Raw genomic sequence first — 8,523 nt, 5'->3', positions numbered from 1 at the left:
TCCAGAACTAACTGCTTTCCTGAATAATGGACTAAAGACCAATCACTTCAGGCAAGATTTGATTTGTGTCTTGAATTCATCAGTCTTCAGGCAATGAATTGGGGAAGCATACAAGGCAGGAGACTGAAAAGACATGTTGTAAAACTACTGGAATGGACTAGAAGAGAATTTAAATGGTTACAAAAGATAGACTTATTTAAAAACTATTCCGGTTATAGAATTTGCTGAGCTTATTCACTATTTAAGTGTAGGGCATGAAGTTAAGTGATGAGTATAGATTGACCTTCATTCACTATTTTTGCTTGTGTAACTGAGTTAAAGGAGTGGCTTGCACTGAACAAAGAGAGAAAAGAAGATAGGGGAATGTAATAAATGCAATAAATTTAGTTTTAGATACATTGAGTAATTTGTGCCTAAACTTTAGAAGATATGTGGTTGGGATATATAAATGGGTGATAGCTGAAACCACAAGGTTTTGATATTATTCCAAAAAAAGTGTGTGGAGACTAACGCACAAGAACAGACCATGGTGAAAAACTACCCTTTGAATCATTGACAGAGGATGGGAAACCTACATTATTAGGGACTCCTAAAGAATCTTTAAAAATAAATAAATAAATAACAAATAACTAGGTAAATCATAATAAATGCATCAAAAAGGAAGGGTCTGGAAAGAATAACGATTTTCTTTTTTTTTTTTTTTTTTTTTCAACTTTTTTTTTATTTATTTTTGGGACAGAGAGAGACAGAGCATGAACGGGGGAGGGGAAGAGAGAGAGGGAGACACAGAATCGGAAACAGGCTCCAGGCTCCGAGCCATCAGCCCAGAGCCTGACGCGGGGCTCGAACTCACGGACCGCGAGATCGTGACCTGGCTGAAGTCGGACGCTTAACCGACTGCGCCACCCAGGCGCCCCAAGAATAACGATTTTCTAAAGGAAAAGAAAAGTGTGTATTTGTTGGCTTAAGGCTACCATAGCAACGTACCATGAACTGAGTGGCTTCCTCAACAGAAAGCTATGGTGTCACAGTTCTAGAGGCTAGAAGTCTGAGATCAAGTGTCGGCAGAGCTGGTGAGTTCTATGAGGAAGAATCTCTGCCATGGTTCTCTCCTAGCTTCTTATGGTTTCTGGCAGTACTTGGCATGGCATCCCTTGGTATGTAGAAAAATCACTCCAATCTCTGCCCTTATCTTCACATGGTATCCCCCCTGTGTCCATATAAGTCTATGCCCATATCTGTTCCTTTTGTAAGGATGTCCCTCAGATTAAGGGCCAGTATGCCTCAACTTAACTAATTGTATCTGCAACACCACTATTCCTAGTAAGGTCACATTCTGAGGTAGTTGAGATTAGGTCTTCAACATATGAATTTTAGAGGGACATGAGTCAATCCATAATAGGATTTTAGAAAAGGAAGTTTTCAAAAAAATCATACCTCCAAAGTAGAGTGCAGATTAAAGGTGTGTGTTAAACAGGCGCTTGGGTGGCTCAGTTGGTTGAGTACCTAACTCTCGATTTCAGCTCAGGTCATGATCCTAGAGTCATGGGATCAAGCCCCATGAGCCAGGAGCCTGCATAAGATTCTCTCTCTCTCTCCCTCTGCTCCTCTCCCTGTTCATGCTCTCTCACTCTCAAAAAAAAAAAAAAAAAAAAAAAAAAAAAATCTACCACCTAGATAAAGTGAATGTAAACTCCTCTTTAAAAAAGCACTTGGTGGGGCGCCTGGGTGGTGCAGTGGGTTGGGCGTCCGACTTCAGCCAGGTCACGATGTCGCGGTCCGGGAGTTCGAGCCCCGCGTCAGGCTCTGGGCTGATGGCTCAGAGCCTGGAGCCTGTTTCCGATTCTGTGTCTCCCTCTCTCTCTGCCCCTCCCCCCGTTCATGCTCTGTCTCTCTCTGTCCCAAAAATAAATAAACGTTGAAAAAAAATAAAAATAAAAAAAAAATAAAAAAAATAAAAAAGCACTTGGATATGAAGTGAAGGACAAATATAAAGTAGCAGTTAGAAGAGGAAGCTTGTTCTCTTAATAAACACAGGAAAAGATAGATGTTTTGACGTGTGGCTTAATTTGGCCTACTATGAAGTTTCTTTTGATAAAGAGCCTCAAGGAGGTTGACCTTGCCGGTCTGGAAGAATTCTATTTCTGCATGCAGATTGGGATAGTAGAATGAGACACAGATTGGAGTCCAAGATCTACTGTGTGGTCCTGGACCTCAAGTCCCTAAGCTATAACTTTGAGTGAATGTATTGACTTGTTTGGGACTCATTTATCTGACCTCTAAATTGTAGACCATGGTCCAGCTCTACCAGAATGTTATGAAAATTAAATGATTATATTTGCCAAAAGTACTTTTTTTCAAATTATTATATGTTGGAGATATTTTAAATTTTTTTAATGTTTATTTATTCTTGAAAGAGAGAAGAGACAGCATGAGCTGGGGAGGGGCGGAATGAGAGAGGGACACAAAATCTGAAGCAGGCTCCAGGCTCTGTGCTCATGAGCTGTGAGATCATGACCCGAGCTGAAGTTGGACGCTTAACCCACTGAACCCCCCAGGCGCCCCCGTATTGGATATATTTTTTTTATATGACCAGCTTCATTGTATTCAAAGCATTATGTTCCTGCATTTCAAAATTATATGTGATAGCTCTACAGTATATATGGGCATTTAGAAAATGCAGAATTAGATCGTTTCTGCTGCTAGAGCATAAGAAGGATTGTTAGAAACACATCCATTTATCTGAAATACTACATCCTTTTCCTTAAAGTATTAATAGAGTATATTACTGTAAAAATATTTGTTGAATAATAGTGACTATAGCAACAGATCTTAAGAAACCTTTATGAACAACACTGGAAACACAGATCATGCAGAACGAAGAAGGCAGTGAAAACGGAAACATTTTTGAATTTAATAAAATAGCACAATCTCATTCTGAGCACATGGACACCAGACCTGGAGAAATATTAATAGCTATTGTAGTCACATTTGTAACTCAACAAAATGTAATTTTATATCCTTTCTTAAATCAGAAAACTCCAATAAAAATGATTGGTTAAATTAGATGCGTGTAAGTAATGAAAATGATGAACCACAAAAAATGGGAAACCACAATTGTGTTTCAATCACACAAGCCTTAGGTATTTATTTCCAAACCCTGAAAGCAGACACGCCGCTTAAAGATTAATATTAAATTTTTGAACTTGTGCAGTTTCCCATCTTCAAATGCCTTATTTGTCCCAATATAGCACATCGAAATGTGTCAAACTCCTATTCTTTTTGTCTGCAGCACCAGACTGTCTGACAGGCTAGATAGAACAATGTAAAATGTATCCGAAGGTTTTATGTACCTAAACTAAATATCTGAGGACATATGCTATGTTGTGCAATCAGTGGCTTATGGTGTTATTGTGGGGTCCATGTTGCAAGAAGAGTAATACCTAACCTATCACATTGCACTCCACAGCTTTCTGTGCCCAAAGTGCCTAATAGTGCGGGCACATGGCTTTGTTTGCCTGGCAAGCTGTGGCAGGTAACAAGCATCACTTCCATTTATCACGTACGAAAGGGACAATTAAATATTGTTAATGCTATAGATAATCTCCCTACCCTCGTCATTCTAGCCAGGGGCAGAATTCTCCAGCTGAGTACGCTGTGGTGTTTTCAATGAAAAACACCTTCATCCAGCATCATCCTTAGGTGGACATGTTAGTGGCAGACAGGCTTACACTTAAGAAAATCTGAAAGAAGCTCCCCTCAATGCCTTAATTTTGGGGGATATATTTATATCTCTTCTCTTTTCCAAAATAGGTAGAAGCAGTTCTTCTCTATTTTCCTGTTTTTAAAAATATTTATTTATTTTTGAGACAGAGAGGGGGAGCAGGGGAGGGACAGAGAGAGAAGGAGATACAGCATCCGAAGCAGGTTCCGCACTGTCAATGCAAAACCCGACCCGACGTGGGGCTTGATCCCATGAACACTGAGACTGTGACCTGAGCTGAAGTCGGAGGCTCGACACACTGAGCCACCCATGTGCCCCTATTTTCCTTTTAAGTGCAAGTTACTAAATATTTATCTTTTGGAAAATGGAAAGAATATATTACTGATCTCTACTCGAACATATGCTGAAATATAATATAATATAAAATATGTTGAATATACACATTAAATATGATATAATATTTAATATGATATATTAAATATATGATATAATAGTGGGGGGGTGTGGTGACACTGTTCTTGTTGAAATATCCCCTCGTTGTTGCTACACTTGTCATCCACTCATTATACTCTAGGCACCTGAGGGTCCGAGAGATATAATTTTATCTATATTTATTCTCTGTTAAAAGGACTTATCAAGACTAACACAATTATTGACATGCATTTAGGTCAACAAGTATTTATTCAATGGAGAGCATCATGGAAATACATTTAAAATTAAAACATAACTATATATCCTACACTTTAAGCAGAGTGCCCCAAAGGAACCAGAAATATAAAAATCCCAGAACACCCTGAGGACCATCAGTGTCTAGGGCTCAGCTAGAAGTTTCTATAGATCACACCTCAACTCTACACAACAGATCAACTTTGCTTTTGGCATCTGAGAAATATTTTCTCATTGTAACGAGCGGCTGACTTTTCCACAGTAAGAGAAATGGGGCAGCATATGGAGAGACAAAAAATGCTACTCCCTGCCATGAAACTCAGTTTTTGTCTCCATTGGAAAAGAGTGGAGTGTCACAAAACTACAGGTTTGTAAGAGGATTTGCACTGATTATCAAAGGAGATATGAAAGCGACTCTGGCAGTATCTATTACCCTATATCATTGCCCACTTTCTGGGTAGAAATAACACTTGGGTGTTCTGGGACAATTTTCCGACATGCTTTGCAGTTAGACTTGGTGACTAAGTTGTAGCTGGTAAATATAAATTCTTTCAGAATTATTTTAAAGGATAGTAGTGACTTTCTTTTCTCCTCCTCGTCTTTTTGCTCCCAGGATACGTATGCAATGCTTGAGGAATCGGCCATTGGTGGTGAGCCTTGAGAATGGAATCGCACTCCATCCCACAGCCCCTCTCAACAGCAAAGCAACAGGAGAGAAAGTCTTGGTTCCTGACCCTGTGCACAGTGGAGCTGCCATTTCAATTTGATCACCTCCCCACCTAGAGATGGGATCACCAGATGTATCCCCAGAGAACTCCGTGTATCTATCTCTTCACATCCCTTCAACTTTTCCAAGCCTAACTTAGGAGTTCCTTTTTAGTGATCTCTACTGTGGGAAATGGAAATATTCACCTCCCAACGTTTGCATTCTGACATTGGCTTATTATTCTAAGTAACTAGGATCAGATTGGCCTAATCCTATCTCTTTCGTTTCACATATTCTCGTCCCCTTCCTCATCGTTTTGTCTGGTTGTTGTCATTTTCTAGCATCTTAACTGTTCTCTTGATTTCCAGTTCCATCTCCTGTGTACAAGGAAGGAACATGATCCATATCAGATACTTCCCTAAAACTTCAGTTTCAGCAGGCATTTGGGGACAGGGTTCTACTCCCACAGTGGGAAGAAGCAATTTGTGACCTTAAAGAGCAGGTGAATTCCAATATTGCCATTCCCTAATTCCTTTGTCAATATATAACTTTGCTTCTGGTTATAATACGGCTAATTAATACTGTCATGTTAAATACTTTTTTCTTTTTCAAATAAACATGATGTAGCTGGTAGTCTAGCTAGGTTCAAAAGATTGGCAAAACAAAGAGTCAAGAAGCAATCGCAGCTCCAAAGTCCCCAGAAAGTCAGGATCCAATGGGATACTACTGTGCAGCATGGGCCTTGCCTCCTATGAGCCAAATAGGAGGTAGAGGTTTCGTCAATCTTCTCTAATTTAATTTTTTTATTTTAAGTTTTTTAATGTTTATTTATTTTTGAGAGAGAGAGAGAGAGAGAGAGAGAGAGAGAGAGAGAGAAAGAGAGAGAGAGAGACAATGAGCAGGGGAGGGGTGGAGAGAGAGAAAGACACAAAATCTGAAGCAGGCTCCAGGCTCTAAGCTGTCAGCACAGAGCCCGACGTGGGGCTGGAACTCACGAACCACGAGATCATGACCTGAGCTGAAGTCAGACGCCCAACCAACTGAGCCACCCAGGTGGCCCAAATCTTCTCTAATTTTAAATAATTCCCTCTTACATTGGACCAACGTGACCTAAGTGTCCTCACCCACTCAAATACCATCTCTTTATGAAGATTTTCATGAACATTTCAGTGCACAGTCTCATTAATTATTCTGTACCACCCCTATGACATTTAATTTTTTTTTCAACGTTTATTTATTTTTGGGACAGAGAGAGAGCATGAACGGGGGAGGGGCAGAGAGAGAGGGAGACACAGAATCGGAAACAGGCTCCAGGCTCTGAGCCATCAGCCCAGAGCCTGACGCGGGGCTCGAACTCCCGGACCGCGAGATCATGACCTGGCTGAAGTCTGACGCTTAACCAACTGCGCCACCCAGGCGCCCCACCCCTATGACATTTAAATCTATTAGCATCTTGCATTGTTTCAAAATATTATATGTGCAATCGTTCTTATTACTTCTGTTTTTCTATTTCAGTTGCAATAGTTATACGTTTTGCCAATCTCATTGTCCCAATTAGATTAATGTTAACCTGCATACCCAAGCAAAATTGATCTACCTAGTGCTTCATAATGATAACTTGTATAATTTGACTTCCAGAAATATTATTTTAAATATTCTGTTTGAAAAGTTTTTTTTTTCTCTCTCTTCTCATTTCATATGAATAGTGTTCATCCTTTAAAAGCCAGTCAAAGCCAGTGACTTTGAAGGAGTCACTAATTCTACAAGAGTATCTGACCTTGAGTATGCTAGTTGTCAGAAAAAAAAATACAATAATTTGTTTGGAAGCTTCCTTCCTTCCTATATCTATAAATATACCTTATATGTTTTTGTCTATCATCTTATTATGTCTCCATGAATCTATTTTCATATCTAGCCATATATCACACACTTGCACATGCTAAGAAAATTATTTTCCATTGAGATATCACTTCACACCTACTTAGGATTACTATAATAACAAAGACAGACAATATAACAGGTGTTGGCAAGGATGTGGGAAAATTGGAACCCTCCTACAGTGCTGAGAGGAATATAAAACACCGAAGTTACTTTGTAAAACATTTCTTCAAAAAATTAACGGGTTGCCATGTGATCCATCCATTCTAATCTTAGATGTATACCCAAGATGACTTTAAAAATATGTACACAAATTTATACACAGATGTTCATACCAACGTTATTCCCAATGCGTCCCCATGTGGAAACAAGCTTAAGTCTACCAACTAATTAATGCATAAACAAAAATATGACATATCCACAGAATAAAATACTATGCAGCAGTAAAAAGGAAATTTTCGTGCCAATTCATGCTACAGCATGGTTAAACCTTAAAAACATTATACTAAGTGAGAGAAGCCATACACAAAGAGCCATATATTTTATTATTCCATTTATATGAAATACTAAGAATAGCCGAGTCAACAGAGGGAAGTAGATTAGTCATTACCAGGGGCTAAGAGGAGGGAAGCATGGTAATAACTACAATACAGTTTCTTTTTGAGTGACAAAAAATGTTCCAGGACTAGAGAGTGGTAATGGTTGCCTAACTTTTTGAACTTCCTAGAAGCCACTAAACTGCACACTTTAAAAGGGTGTATTTTAGAGAAATGGGACTGTATCTCAGTACATATGAATTATGATTATGGGCGAACATTTGTTGTTTGACTTATTAGTAATTAATTCTATTTCCATAGTAGATATTCAAAATATTATCACTATCAATTGATAAATGGTTAAATAGATAATTGGCTGAATTAAAAGTGATGAAATAACCAATGCTTATCTTTTTTGTTTATTATTTTTGCCAGCCTCCTATCTGGAATACACTTTCTTAACAAATAACACCAAGTGTAAGTGCATTAGTATTTTTGTGACTGTCAAAAATTGTCGTGCTTGCTTAAGGAGACATAAAGAATGTAAATGAATCCTGCCCCTGAAAGTGTGAGCTCTTAGTGTTTGATCTCAATTTCTCAGAGACATTCTCTGTAGTTGTAGTTAGGATCTTGGCCATGTGGCAGCCTTTAAAATCACATGGATTCAATCAATGAGTTCATGGATGTTTAACGACAGGAACCTGTAAATAAAGGCAACTGAAGTTATCAGTTTAGTGATAAAAGCTTGCACGGGTAAGCAATTGAAAGTCTTCTGCAGTCAGCCTTGCAGAGCAATCCCTGGTGAAATGGTAGAATTTCATCATCCACCCCCTTTATCCAGTTCTGAGTCCCCGAAAGTCAGATACAATGTCTGTGTTTGCTTCACTTCAGTTATTCACAAGAAGTATCTGTGCAAAAATATTTGCAAAAGATGACTCAAAATTAAAACAACATAAGCTGGGGCACCTGAGTGGCTCAGTCAGTTAAGCTTCTGACTCTTGATTTCGGCCGCA

General features: G+C 38.9%; 1 long non-coding RNA gene across 1 annotated transcript; it reads left to right on the top strand.

Moving 5' to 3' along the window:
- The first annotated feature begins 1,067 nt into the window (after positions 1 to 1,067).
- On the top strand, positions 1,068 to 5,609 carry LOC147582060 (uncharacterized). Its single transcript, XR_015249835.1, has 2 exons — positions 1,068 to 1,157; positions 5,004 to 5,609. It is a non-coding gene; the product is annotated as an uncharacterized LOC147582060 (long non-coding RNA).
- The last annotated feature ends 2,914 nt before the right edge of the window (positions 5,610 to 8,523 follow it).

The sequence above is a fragment of the Puma concolor genome, chromosome B1, assembly GCF_028749965.1.
Source record: "Puma concolor isolate L17-30 chromosome B1, mPumCon1.1.hap2, whole genome shotgun sequence".
In the NCBI taxonomy this organism is placed as follows: Eukaryota; Metazoa; Chordata; class Mammalia; order Carnivora; family Felidae; genus Puma; species Puma concolor.
This window is presented reverse-complemented; position numbering and strand designations above follow the sequence as displayed.